General features: G+C 37.8%; 1 protein-coding gene across 50 annotated transcripts in view; it reads left to right on the top strand.

Moving 5' to 3' along the window:
- LOC114319160 (putative aldo-keto reductase 1) overlaps window positions 1-1,364 on the top strand; it is a 31,476-nt gene extending 30,112 nt beyond the window's left edge. For 39 of the 50 annotated variants that reach the window (XR_003649319.2, XR_014349661.1, XR_014349646.1 and 36 more), the window contains 2 exons: window positions 965-1,009; window positions 1,088-1,364. The gene's annotated coding sequence lies outside the window, so the exon portion shown is untranslated. The remainder of the gene's footprint in view (window positions 1-964; window positions 1,010-1,087) is intronic. The other 11 variants (XR_014349666.1, XR_014349659.1, XR_014349664.1 and 8 more) reach the window with 1 other exon arrangement.
- The last annotated feature ends 13,791 nt before the right edge of the window (window positions 1,365-15,155 follow it).

Here is a 15,155-nt window from a genome sequence, read left to right as displayed (position 1 = left end):
CAGCCCATCCATTCTTAGGGTCCCCAACAGTGTTCAACTCAGGTGGATCAACCAAATTAAACCCTTTCGAGTCAGTTTTCTTGTCAAAATTCCCAAAACATGACCCAACGACATAAAAACTGAACCCCCATGCAGATGCATTGGATGATTTTCGGCTGAACACAGGACATTGGTCCCCTGTTTTGGAATGTCTTTCCATCTTCATGTTTTTGTTTAAATGTACTCAATAGGCCCATTAATTGCTAAAGCAATGGTTGGCTATTTGTCTGTATTTGTCTTTTCTTTCTGAAGAGATACTTGAGACCAATTAGAGAGGAATCCATGAATATTTTGCTATTTGCATCATAAACTAATGAGATTGTTGGTGCTATTATGTTGCTAGAAATTACACGCCCGCTCACACGCACACGCACGCGCACGCGCGTGCGCACACACACACACATATATATATGTATGTATGTATGTATGTATTTGTGTAATATAACTGCCTTCTTCATTTATTTTTTATTTATTTATATGTTGATCTAAAGCCCTGCCTAAACAGTTAAGAAATAGTTATGTATCTGTACACATTCAGTCTGGTCAAATGAAGACTAGAATTTTAGCCCTTTGATATGTCTCCTTTAATCTCGAGTACTTCTCATTTGATTTTCATTTTGGTAATCTTATTTTTGCGCACTTGATTTGTAAAAGAGATCTTCTTCCATATAGGGTTTTGTTCTACATCGGGTTATGGCTGTGGATTGCTCTAAATGGCTTTTATGAACTTGATTAGTTGAAATCTGTATCTTGGCATCTACATATATAATCAAGTTTTGAAATTTATATAGGGTTTAGCTACATAGGGTAAATGTGCAGAAAAATATATAGAACTCATGACTCAAAAATAGAGAGGAGTTTTTAATTTATTTGTGTAATTTCTTTTAAAGTATTGTGTTTTGTATTTCTTGGGAAATTTCTGCAGGTAACTTATGGATTAAAATCATATGTTGCAATTTGGCTAGACAAGGTGATTTGATTGTGATTCATCTCTAATATTTTCTACATTTCAGTTGTGTGAAATGTTGTCTTCTTTTTTTTTTGGCAGGAATGCAACTTATATGAACTCGGGAAAAATTGGGAAACTTTTTTCCAAAGTTAAAGAAGTTCGAAATTGATGCTTCGAAGTGTTGTGTATCAATCATATTTGTACCTTTTTTTTTTTTTTTGGTTACATTTATTCTTTTCTTAGTATTTTAAATTTGAGATGATGATAGAGTATATGAATTTGGTTGTGATTTTTGTAATTTCAATTTTGATGTGTTTGGTTGAATGTATATATTTTTTGAAACAGGGTTTGAATATATTTTGGAGAATTCTAACTAGTAGCAAATAAAATATTATTGCTGAATGGTTAAAATTTCATTAGGTTGCATTCCTGCAAAAGAAAACAAAACAAAACAAACCAAAAAAAAGAAGAAAAATGATTTTAGCGGCGTTTTTTAGGATGTGTATGACGTCATCTCGCCGGAAGGAATCACCGCCGGTGATTGTAGCATGACGTTTTTAAAACGTCGCAATAAGGTCTACAACGACATTTTTTAAACGTCGCAAACATATAACGACGGCCGTATCTTCGACGTATAATAAAAACGCCATCAAAAATTTTAGCGGCGTTTTTCACATATTTAGCGGTGTTTTAAAAACGCCATTGAAAACTGTATTTCCTGTAGTGTACTAAGAGTTAGGGAACACCTTAAGTTTAAAATTTGTGAATGCTAGCATGTGCCTATGCACTAATTGAGGAGCTTAAAGGCCTTAAAGCTAATGTACTTGTCATGTTATTTTGCTAATTAGGATTAGTGTTAATTAAGTAAGATTAGTGAGCCTTAATGAAGATCAATTAAGTTAAGCACGATTAAGTTTAACCTTGAAAAATTATAATTAAGATTGATTAATTAAAGCAATGATGAGATTAAAGAATTTGGTGAAGCAAACAAGTAGGTTATGCATACACCTTCCTTTTGTCTCAACTCTACTCTTGTCCTAGCTTGCCTTGTAAAGCGAAACAAGCGGAGAAAAATCTGCTGGAGTGAAATTGTGATACCCCTGTTCCGTGATATGTTAATTGGTCCTTAATATGAGTATGATTATGTATTTAATATGATTTCGTGCGCCATTATGTGAAAATATGTGGTTTTGAATTTTTATCTGTTCACTGTAGGAATATCTGTTTGATTATCTATTTTGGGAATTAAATTGAAGGCCTTATCGGTCACAGAATCCGAAATTGATTACGCCATTGTGATTAGCGTGATTTTTATAGCCTACGGTGAAATTTAATTGGAAATTAATTCGGACCAGATTAAGTTGATTAAATTGGTAAATTAGTGCCCAATTATTTATTATTATTAAATTGTGACTAGTGGGAACTTATGTAGAAAGGCACTATGCACTTATTCCTACACTTGAGCTCAAAATCTAATTTTGGTGCATTGAGAGAGAGAAAGAGTCGACTATAGAGAGAGAAAGGGAGAGACTTGTGAATTTTTGGCTCAAGCTTGGGAATTTGAAGATTGAACTCAAGAATTGGCTAGAACTTGAGTGTTTGAAGCTCCTAGGTGAGTGAATTTATGAATATTAGTTGTAACTTTGTGAATTCAAAGTTGTATGATGTTAATGAACATGAAATGAATTGATCATGATGAAATGGGTTGGTTTTGGTTGTATTTGAAGTCAACAGATGCATGCATGTAGGAAATTGCTATGAATTTCCATATTTGAACACAATGTGTATAATCCATGTTGAATCTTGTTGAAATCCATGTATTTGATCATCTCTTCACCAATTAAGTTGATATGAATGAATATTTCTCACATGCAAGAGTAGATCATGGAGGTATGAGCTTTGCATGTTTGAATTTGATGTATTGGTGATGAGTTTGGGTTAAATTGAGGCATGCATGTTAGTAATTCAAGAAATGGAGCTTCATTGTGTTATGATTTGGCGTTGGTATCATGTGGGTATATGTATGTGTGAAATTGGAGCCATAATATGCAAGAAATATGGTTGAAATGTCGAAATTGAACTCAAGAAGCCATTCTGGAAAACCCAGAAATTTGATGTCCGCTCGAGCGGGGAAACCGCCGCTCGAGCGTGAATTTCGTGCTCCCAGTATTTTCTGTAAACCATGATGTCTGCTCGATCGGGAAAGTCCACGCTTGAGCGGAGAGCTATGTAGAATGGACTTCCGCTCGAGCGCCAGAATGCACGCTCTAGCGTAAAAATGACACAACCAGTACTTTTGCAGGCCTTATGGGTCCGCTCGAGCGGGGAAGTCCACGCTCGAGCGGGGACCCTGTTTTCTGAAATTTTGTTTATGCATTCTGAGTTTCGTTCTCCGTCCTCATTCACTTCTAAGTACTCTTAGGCATGCATTGAGCATTGTAATTGAGTTAAAGAGATAAGAATAAAGCTTAAAGAGGAAAATATGAATTTAAGAACGGATTAAATTGTTGGTGACCTTTTGTGTTCATGGACTGTGTAGGGTCAGGCTCCAGGGCGAATCAACCAACCGATCACTGTGAGTAATATCGATATTTGGAAGTTTGTCATTTGTCCAATTGCTTATTTTCTTATAAGCCTTATGCCTCATGATTTGCTAGTTGAATTGTGGACAAATGTCTGACATGAATGAGTGAGCCAGAGGTCGTTTTGACAAGAAAGAATGAATAGGCTAGAGGTTGTTTTGACAAGAAAGAATGAATGGGCCAGAGGCCGATTTGACATGAATGGATGGGCTGAAGGCCGTTTTGACATGAATGGATGGGCTGAAGGCCGTTTTGACATGAATGGATGGGCCAGGGGCCATTTTGACATGAATGAGTGGGCCAGAGGCCGTTTTGACAGGAATGAAAGATAAATGGGCCAAAGGCTAGGATGTTTGAAACCACAGTACTTAAATTGTGTATATAAATGTTAAATGTAAATGTGAATTGGGCCCAAGGCCGTTCGGAGTATGTTGTTTTACATATCGTTTGTATCTTCTTATTTGATATTATTCACTGGGCTATCGCTCACGCTCATTCATGTGTTGTAGGTGAGCCAAGAGAGGTCCAGACCCAACCCCAATGAAGTCTGTGTGGAACAACAGAGTTTTGGAGAGTCAGCCCTAGTGTCTCACGCACGAGACTCGTCTTCGCCTTTCTGCTATGCTATATTATTTTTGTCATGTTGGCGAGGACTTTGCATATGTCTGTATATAGTTTTCATGGGTTGACTTAGCTTTTGGATGATTCTGTTTGTATAGAACTTATGCTACTGTATTTTTGTTGTGAGTTATTAATGTATATATGTTTGGTTGTCTGGATGTGCCATGCAAGCACAGCTCTATGGACAAAGTTTTGAACTGCTTCCGTTTGGCCCCAATTAACTCTGTTAAAATACATTTGTTTTGGTTTGAGGCCGTAGGTAATCGTATGATTACTGGCCGGTTATGTCCTTAACCCACGGGGGCGGGTTCGGGTCATGACAGAGTGGTATCAGAGCACGAGTTAATAACTCACACACTTGTCCAAAAGAGCAATAAGCGTCTAGAAAAGATCTAGGATGTATTCATGTGATAAATATGAATTCGGAAGCATCGAGAATATGCTTAACTGTTTTGATATGAATGATTATGTGCTATAAGTTAAGAATTGCTTGCATTGAAATTGTTTGAATATGTATGCTTTCTAGTATATGCATACTTGTGCCTCTTTGTGTAAAGTATAATGCAAATTTAATCAGATGGTGAGAACAAGAGGTGATTAGATAGAGGAATCCTCTACTGCCAGAATAGATAGAATGGAAAGACTGATACAGGAAATGGCAGAAGCTTTGAGACAGCAACAGGAGTGGCAGCAACAGTGGCAGCAACAGTGGCAGCAACCACACCCACCACCTCCGGCACCACCCGTGCCAGATAATTAGAATGATGATCAGATAGTAGCTCTCACCAAAGAATTCAAGAAAATGAAATCACCACAGTTCCATGGTGGATTAGATCCATTGAAAGCCGAGGCATTGGTTCTCGACATTGAGAAATTGTTTGAAGTGTTTCCTTGCTCGGAGACCCAGAAAGTGCTTCTAGCCACTTTTATGCTAGAAGACGAGACAAGAAGATGGTGGATGTTAATGGGGGAAAATCACAAGGATGTTGACTTGGTGAAATTTTTGGAAATTTTCTACGACAATTACTTCCCACAATGTGTTTGGGATAGGAAAGTAGCAGAGTTCATGGAACTGAGGCAATACACTATGACTGTAGCCGAGTATGAGGCCAAATTTACTGAATTGGCTAGGTTTGCACCTCATGTGATTGATACCGACTACAAGAAAGCAAGGCATTTTGAAGGTGGGCTTCGAAGTGACATTTTGGAGAGGGTGAATGTCTTGAAGCTGGAAACCTACATTGGGGTGCTAGACAGGGCTATCATATCAAAGGCTAACATAGCCAGACAGGCTAAGCCAACGATAGAATGGAAAGGCAATAAAAGACAAGGCTTCTTTTCAAAGGAGAAATTTTCGAAGAAGCAAAATACGGGCTCCTCAAATACTTCAAATTCTTCCCGAGACACAGCTCCCATGTGCAATATTTGTAACAGAAGGCATCGTGGAGTCTGTTACCGTGTGTCAGGAGCCTGTTTCAAGTGTGGGAAACAAGGGCATATGGCCCGAGATTGTAATCAGAACAGTGGGAAACTAGCTGCTAGCTCAACTGCATTGATCCCGAACCGGGAAATACTTTGAGACCTGCTACCACCGGGGATATCGTGAGACAGGGGAGAGTTTTTGCGCTTGTTCCGGGCGATACACGGAATGCCAACGCAGTTGTCTCAGGTACTATTTCTATATGTAATCAGGATGCTTTTGTGTTAATTGACTCCGGATCCACACACTCTTTTGTGACACATGCATTTGCATCTAGACTGAATAGACCCTTAGAATTATTGCCATATCTGCTATGTGTGTCTGCTCCATCTGGGAATCCGTATTGTGTGAATCTATATACCGGTTTTGTGATATGCGTGTTGAGGATGCTATCCTATATATGGATTTGTTGCCCTTGAATTTTAGACATTTTGATGTAATTTTGGGCATGGATTCGTTGACCAAGTATTGTGCCACCATTGATTGTGTGACAAAACGGGTTGTGTTTAAACCACCAGAACAGAAAGAGATTGTGTTTGTGGGTAATGGGGTAGTGCCTCCACCTTATTTGATATCTGCAATGAAAGCATGTAAACTGATTAGGAAAGGGTGTCAGGGTTATTTGTGCTATGTGTTGTCTGAACAGTTTGTGAATGTTGAATTGAATGATATCCCTATTGTTAAAGAATTTCCAGATGTATTTCCAAATGAATTACCAGGGGAATTGGTAGATAGGGAGATATAGTTTACCATTGAAATTGTGCCAGGCACCCAGCCCATCTCTAAAACTCCCTACAGAATGGCTACTGCCGAAATGAAAGAATTGAAAGAACAGTTGCAGGACCTGCTTGACAAGGGGTTTATTCGACCTAGCACTTCGCCTTGGGGTGCACCAATATTATTTGTGAAAAAGAAAGATGGAACTTTGCGTTTGTGCATCGACTATCGGGAATTGAACAAGGTAACAATAAAGAACAAATATCCCCTACCCCGTATTGATGACTTATTTGACCAGTTGTAGGGATCGTAGGTGTTTTCTAAGATTGATTTGAGGTCCGGGTATCATCAGCTGAAAGTTAAGGCAGAGGATGTCGAGAAAACCGCATTCAGAATGAGGTATGGACATTTTGAGTTTCTTGTTATGCCATTTGGAGTGACTAATGCTCCAGCAGCATTTATGGACCTAATGAACCGTATTTTTAAGACCTACCTTGACGAATTTGTTGTAGTCTTTATTGATGACATTCTGATATACTCCAAGAACAAACTTGAACATGAACATCATTTGAGAACTGTTCTACAAATTCTTAGGGAGAAGAAACTGTTTGCTAAACTAAAGAAATGTGAATTTTGGTTGGATGAAGTTGTCTTTTTAGGGCATGTGATCAACAAGGAAGGAATTTCAGTGGACCCACAGAAAATAAAGGCAATTGTGAATTGGCCTACATCGACAAACGTGACAGAAGTCCGCAGCTTCATGGGCTTAGCCGGGTATTACAGGAGGTTTGTGAAAAAAATTTTGAAGATAGCTGTACCTCTTACCCAGTTGACACCCAAAAGACAATCATTTGAATGGAATGACGAAAGAGAAACTGCCTTTCATGAACTAAAAACGAGACTGACCACTGCACCAATTTTGACACTACCTTCAGGTACGGAGAATTTTGTAATTTTCAGTGATGCGTCTTATAAAGGTTTGGGTTGTGTGTTAATGCAGAATGGAAAGGTTATTGCTTACGTCTCCCGACAGTTGAGGCCACACGAGAAGAATTATCCAACACATGACTTAGAATTGGCTGCAGTGGTTTTTGCTTTGAAAATCTGGCGGCATTATCTGTATGGGGCAAAGTGTGAAGGCTACACGGATCACAAAAATCTGAAGTACTTCTTTACGCAGAAGGAGTTAAATATGCGACAGAGGAGATGGCTCGAACCGATAAAGGATTATGATCTAGAGATTCAGTACCACCCCGGGAAAGCTAATACGGTTGCTGATGCCTTGAGCAGAAAATCAACGGGGAGTATGGCTTGTTTGCTTACTAAACAGAAAGAAATCTTGCAAGATTTTGAGAAGTCTAAAATTGAAGTGGTGATGTGTGAACAGGGCAGATTGATAGCCGCTATCTCAACTGAACCGAAAATCCTTGAAGAAATTAAACAGAAACAGAAAGTGGATGAATTCCTCAAGAAAGTGATTGATGAATTTGAGACAAGTCCGCAAGGCAGAGTTCAGTATTGAAAATGAAGTGTTGAAATTTTGAAACTGAATGTGTGTCCCAAACATTCCGGAACTAAAGAAGAGGGTTTTAGGTGAAGTCCACAGATCTGTATTTGCCATGCATCCGGGTAATAATAAAATGTATCGGGATTTGAAACAGACCTATTGGTGGCCTAAAATGAAGAAAGAGATTGCAGAATATGTGTCCAAGTGTTTTCAATGTCAGCAAGTTAAGGCTGAACATCAGAAACTAGGCGGTCTACTTCAACCTCTCCCTATTCCTGAATGGAAGTGGGAACATGTGACTATGGATTTCGTTGTTGGCCTACCTCGGACTTCTCGAGGTATGGATTCTATTTGGGTTGTAGTTGATAGACTGACTAAATCTGCACATTTTTTGCCTGTCAAGACTATATTTAATGCTTATAGATTGGCTACTATTTATGTTGATGAGATTGTCCGTTTACATGGAGTTCCGGTGTCTATTGTGTCAGATAAAGATCCGAAATTTGTATCTAGATTGTGAAAAAGTTTGCAGGAAGCTATGGGAATCGAACTAAGGTTCAGTACTGCATTCCATCCACAGACAGATGGGCAATCAGAACGAACAATACAGACTTTGGAAGATATGCTTCGGATGTATGCTTTGGATTTCCAGGGGAGTTGGGAAGACTACTTGCCACTTGCAGAATTTGCTTATAATAACAGCTTCCACTCCAGCATTGGTATGGCACCATACGAGGCTTTGTATGGTAGAAGGTGTAGATCACCAAATTGTTGGACAGAAGTCGGGGATAAGGCTTTACTTGGGCCTGAAATTGTGCAAGACACTTCTGAGAAAATCAAGACTATTTGACAAAGGCTCAAAACAGCTCAGGACCGGCAAAAGAATTATGCAGATATTCGGAGAAGACCTCTTGAGTATGAGGTTGGTGACCATGTGTTCATCCGTGTTTCTCCGATGAAAGGCCAAGTCAGGTTTGGAAAGAAGGGCAAGTTGTCGCCCCGTTACATTGGGCTGTCTCAGATTTTGGAAAGGCTTGGTCCAGTTGCCTATAGAGTTGCTCTGCCACCGGGATTTGAACAAATTCATAATGTGTTTCACGTGTCGATGTTGAGGGGTTACCTCCGAGACCTGTTTCATGTGATTGATTATCACCGGGTAGCTATAGATGAAAATATGGAATATGCTGAATGGCCGGAACAAATTGTTGATCGGCAAGTGAAACAATTGAGAAGCAAGTCCATCCCAATGGTGAAAATAGAGTGGAAAGAACACTATGGGACGGACGCCACGTGGGAAAAGGAGGATGAAATGCGCCTGCGATATCCACATTTGTTTCCCGACGAAGGTAAAATAAGTTTGAGGGACCAAACTTCCTAAAGGGGGGAAGACTGTGATACCCCTGTTCTGTGATATGTTAATTGGTCCTTAATAGGAGTATGATTATGTGTTTAATATGATTTCGTGTGCCATTATGTGAAAATATGTGGTTTTGAATTTTTATCTGTTCATCGTAGGAATATCAGTTTGATTATTTGCTTTGGGAATTAAATTGAAGGCCTTATCGGCCACAGAACCCGAAATTGATTACGCCATTGTGATTAGCGTGATTTTTAGAGCCTACGGTGAAATTTAATTGGAAATTGATTCGGACCAGATTAAGTTGATTAAATTAGTAAATTAGTGCCCAATTATTTATTATTATTAAATTGTGACTAGTGGGAACTTATGTAGAAAGGCTATGCACTTATTCCTACACTTGAGCTCAAAATCTGATTTTGGTGCATTGAGATAGAGAAAGTGAGAGACTTGTGAATTTTTGGCTCAAGCTTGGGAATTTGAAGATTGAACTCAAGAATTGGCTAGAACTTGGGTGTTTGAAGCTCCTAGGTGAGTGAATTTATGAATATTAGTTGTAACTTTGTGAATTCAAAGTTGTATGATGTTAATGAACATGAAATGAATTGATCATGATGAAATGGGTTGGTTTTGGTTGTATTTGAAGTCCATAGATGCATGCATGTAGGAAATTGCTATGAATTTCCATATTTGAACACAATGTGTATAATCCATGTTGAATCTTGTTGAAATCCATGTATTTGATCATCTTTTCACCAATTAAGTTGATATGAATGAATATTTCTCACATGCAAGAGTAGATCATGGAGGTATGAGCTTTGCATGTTTGAATTTGATGTATTGGTGATGAGTTTGGGTTAAATTGAGGCATGCATGTTAGTAATTCAAGAAATGGAGCTTCATTGTGTTATGATTTGGCGTTGGTATCATGTGGGTATATGTATGTGTGAAATTGGAGCCATAATATGCAAGAAATATGGTTGAAATGTCGAAATTGAACTCAAGAAGCCATTCTGGAAAACCCAGAAATTTGATGTTCGCTCAAGCGGGGAAACCGCCGCTCGAGCGTGAATTTCGTGCTCCCAGTATTTTCTGCAGACCATGATGTCCGCTCGAGCGGGGAAGTCCATGCTCGAGTGGGGAGCTATGTAGGATGGACTTCCGCTCGAGCGCCAGAATGCACGCTCGAGCGTAAAAATGACACAACTAGTACTTTTGCAGGCCTCATGGGTCCGCTCGTGCGGGGACCCTGTTTTCTGAAATTTTGTTTATGCATTCTGAGTTTCGTTCTCCGTCCTCATTCACTTCTAAGTACTCTTAGGCATGCATTGAGCATTGTAATTGAGTTAAAGAGATAAGAATAAAGCTTAAAGAGGAAAATGTGAATTTAATAACGGATTGAATTGTTGGTGACCCTTTTGTGTTCATGGATTGTGTAGGGTCAAGCTCCAGGGCGAATCAACCAACCGATCACTATGAGTAATATCGATATTTAGAAGCTTGTCATTTGTCCAATTGCTTATTTTCTTATAAGCCTTATGCCTCATGATTTGCTAGTTGAATTGTGGACAAATGTCTGACATGAATGAATGGGCCAGAGGCCGTTTTGACAAGAAAGAATGAATGGGCCAGAGGCCGTTTTGACATGAATGGATGGGCCAAAGGCCGTTTTGACATGAATGGATGGGTCGAAGGCCGTTTTGACATGCATAGATGGGCCAAAGGCCGTTTTGACATGAATGGATGGGCCAGGGACCGTTTTGAGATGAATGAGTGGGCCAGAGGCCGTTTTGACAGGAATGAAAGATAAATGGGCCAAAGGCCAGTTTGTTTGAAACCACAGTCACTTGACTTAAATTGTGTATATAAATGTTAAATGTAAATGTGAATTGGGCCCAAGGTCGTTCGGAGTATGTTGTTCTACACATCGTTTGTATCTTCTTATTTGATATTATTCACTGGGCTATCGCTCACGCTCATTCATGTGTTGTAAGTGAGCCAAGAGAGGTCCAGACCCAGCCCCAGTGAACTCTGTGTGGAACAACCGAGTTTTGGAGAGTCAGCCCTAGTGTCTCACGCACGAGACTCGTCTTCGCCTTTCTGCTATGCTATATTATTTTTGTCATGTTAGCGAGGACTTTGCATATGTCTGTATATAGTTTTCGTCGGTTGACTTAGCTTTTGGATTATCCTGTTTGTATAGAACTTATGCTACTGTATTTCTGTTGTGAGTTATTAATGTATATAAGTTTGGTTGTCTGGATGTGCCATGTAAGCACAGCTCTATGGACAAAGTTTTGAACTGCTTCTGTTTGGCCCCCATTAACTCTGTTAAAATACATTTGTTTTGGTTTGAGGCCATAGGTAATCGCATGATTACTGGCCGGTTATGTCCTTAACCCATGGGGGCGGGTTCGGGTGATGACAGAAATCAACTGGAAGAAAGGAGAAAGAATGAGAAGAGAAGAGAAAGAAAGAGAGAAAAGAAGAGGGCTTGAAGAACCTTGTCAAAACAACCAAAAAAAAAAAAATCCATCTTTGATCATCCTAAGGTAAGTTTTAAGCCCTACTTCTTGTAGTAATCCCTCCATCACTCAAGATTGAGAAGAAGTAAGGATCAATTTGGGTTAATAATGAAGTTATGGAAGAAGAAAAAAGGAAGAAGAAAAGATGAATAAGTTGGAAAATAAGCTAGGTAGCCTAGATTTTTACTATTTTGACCTTAATTTTGATGCTCTTCTTGCATATTTTCAAGTGAAATCCACGAGTTTTACAAATAAATTCATGTTTTGGGAGGATAGGCAAGAAAGGGTTTGAATGAGAAATAGAGTTCGTGAATTTCTTGATAAAACTCATGTTTGATCCTTGACTCTTAAAGTTAAATCATGTTTTGATGTTATAGTTTTGAAAAGAATAATAATCACATGTTTTTCTACAAGTTTTATGTGTTATTTAGTAAGTTTTCAAAGTCCCAAGTCATAAAAATGAGAAGAGGAAAGCAAGAACAAAGGAAGAATTTCATACGGAACAAAAACAGCCATTCCCGCACATATCTTGAATTTCCCGCACGTGCGGCCAACCCCTCTAGAAACTAATTTTTTTCTACTGAAATAACCACACATGCCCTTAAATTTCCCGCACATGCAGAACTCTTCCTGCACCTGTACTCAGATTTCCCGCACATGTGAAACCCTTATTTCAACTCAACTTCAAATGGGCATATCTCTCTCATCCGAACTCGGTTTTAGGTGATTCTTGAGTATAAATTTAAGCCCCGAACGTCTAATTTCCAATGGTGGTGGTTTCACATCCAAATTCTAAGTTTACAAAGAGATATGTCTAAATTAGTGAAGGTTACTCACTTTCTTTCTAATCATTTCATGCTAATTCCTCTCCCAACTTAGTTTTCTTTCATTTATTCTTACCTCCTTAAACCTTAAACATCTAAATATGATATTTTTAATGCATAGCATATGAAATTATTGTAGAATACTTACCCTTCAACGTACGTTTTCAACATACTTTGACATTCTTCAAGCCTTAATCACCTAAGATGCTTCTAGGTATGCATTCGACACTTGTTTGACACTTGATTTTGACCTGAACTAGGCTTAGATAAGTCTTGGATAATTTAAGAAAAGATTAAGAAACATTAAGCTAAGTTAGAACACTTGAAATGAATTTAGAAGCTTGCTAGTCTATATGTTTTCAATAACTTGCTTATGCTTTGTGTAGGTCAAGCACTCGAAGGAGGAAATCTTTTGTTCAATGAGTCATTTGTGAGTAATATTATTGTAAAGTTATGTCTGAAAATTACTTTTCAAAATATTGATGATATGTTATGATTTTGTGAAATTCTTATTTTGTTTCCGAATGAATGAATATTCCATATTTTTGTGAATCCAGTAATAGCATCCTTTAGTGTCTTAGCCATTGGAGGACGTTTATTTATGTGCTATGGAAATTATTAAGATCTCTTGTTGACAACCATGTATGGTCGGGTGGTTTATTTTAATGGATGTACCATGTTATCATGCTTTTGATTATAAGCTATTCGTATGAATTATTCGAATGCTTTTGAAGTAATGAACTGGAATGGATCTTTTGCAAATTTTTGAAATTTATTCATTTACCACTTTACGTTAATATTATTTACTGGGTAATGGCTCACCTCTCACCTTATATATATATATATATATATATATGTAGGTGCAAGAGAAGCATTTTGAAGAGGATAGCTCTGAGGAGTTTTTGTATATATCTTGTATATGTTGTATCTTTCTTTTAAGAATGTATAATTAAGAATGATGTATGTTTCATGTCATATAGTTAAGTACTACTTTGAACGGATGTCTTAATGAATTTAATGTACTCAACCAAAGTAATTAATATCTTCCACAACTTAAGACAAGATTTTCCCCAATTAACTTAAGAGACCAACTTAATTTGATTTTTGTTCAGGCAGGCTTTTGGTAGTCTCAGACTACTAGCCGATCACCTCTCCATCCTGTTTGGGGTGGGTTGGGGTCGTGGTAGTACCTGTCAATATTCCTCCTATTGTAGATGGATACCACTTGTTCAAGGCCATTTTAAGCTAAATTGTGATTGCTAATTTCTCACAAAATGGTGCTTTGGCTTCTCTAACTGTTATTCTCAGAGACTGGCAAGGAAATCTGGTGGATGGTGCTACTTCTGTTGTCCATGTGTCTTCAACTTTGCAAGGTGAAGCTCGAGCGGTTGAACTGGCGTGTGCCTTTTCTCAAACGCTCAATGTTAGGCATGTCCATGTGGAAAATGATAATAAATATGTGATTGAACTTGGTGTGTCCGAACTGGTTCCTCCTTGGGATTGTCAGGCCATTTTTCATGATATTCGGACTGCTAGATCCAGGTGCCATATTTCCTTTAGTTGGTCACCAAGAAATCGTGCTGCCCATTGGTTGGCTTAGAGATGTTTTGTCTTTAGACTTCTTGTAAGCTGTTTGGCATTCTCTCATTCAAAATAAAAAGAAAAAAAATGCCTGAGAATCCAAATGGCCTCTTAGTTGGGACTAATACTTTCAATTAACAAAATAGTTTGAATTTTTGAAAACTATGGAAGTTGGTGTTGAATATTCATACCTTTTAAAACTATTCACACTTACCAAAAATTATTGTAATATGATTTTTTTATTTTTTATTTTTTATTCTCAAATCTTAAATTCAATCGTAAAAGAAATTGCCCCTTTTTGTTGACATTAAGAAGCGGAATTCAGCAAAACACTGTTGTCCAAGGCCTGAGAATCCAAATGTCCTTGGGACTGAGTATGGCTTGAATTGATTTAATTTAGGAGTACGCAAGGCACCAAATTATTATTTACGGTTCATTAAATTTGAAACAAAATCAAATTATACCATGAAAATTTGATAACCAACTCAGATCGAACCATTAAAATGTGATTTGGTTCGATTTGGTTTGAATTGCAATTTTTAGAAATTTTGTCATTGTTCACAATATAATCACAAAATATTATTATTATTATTATTATTATTATTATTATTTTTTAGGTACAAGATTACAAAATATTATTCACAACCTATGAATTGTAGACAATTATTTAGAAATAGTTCTACCAATATACAAAAATACGGTTGAAAGAAATAAAAGCTGATCATACATACAAATTATATATACATACATATAAATAGTCTGGTTTCAAATTGAATTCGTAAATATCATAAATCGAACCGTAAAGTACAATTTACCTATTGTAATAACCACATTCGAACCGTACATTTAGGGGTCCTCAAATAACTAGCGCACAAAACATCTGATATTACCCAACTTGGCTCATAGTCCATTCCAACTCGCTTGACTCGTCCCATCCCATAAAAAAGATGAGTTAAGACTTTGGACAAAGGTT

This window comes from Camellia sinensis, chromosome 13, assembly GCF_055761805.1.
Source record: "Camellia sinensis isolate YWXY chromosome 13, ASM5576180v1, whole genome shotgun sequence".
NCBI classification, from domain to species: Eukaryota; Viridiplantae; Streptophyta; class Magnoliopsida; order Ericales; family Theaceae; genus Camellia; species Camellia sinensis.
Note: the sequence above shows the minus strand (reverse complement) of the source record. Positions and strands in the feature narration are given on the sequence as shown.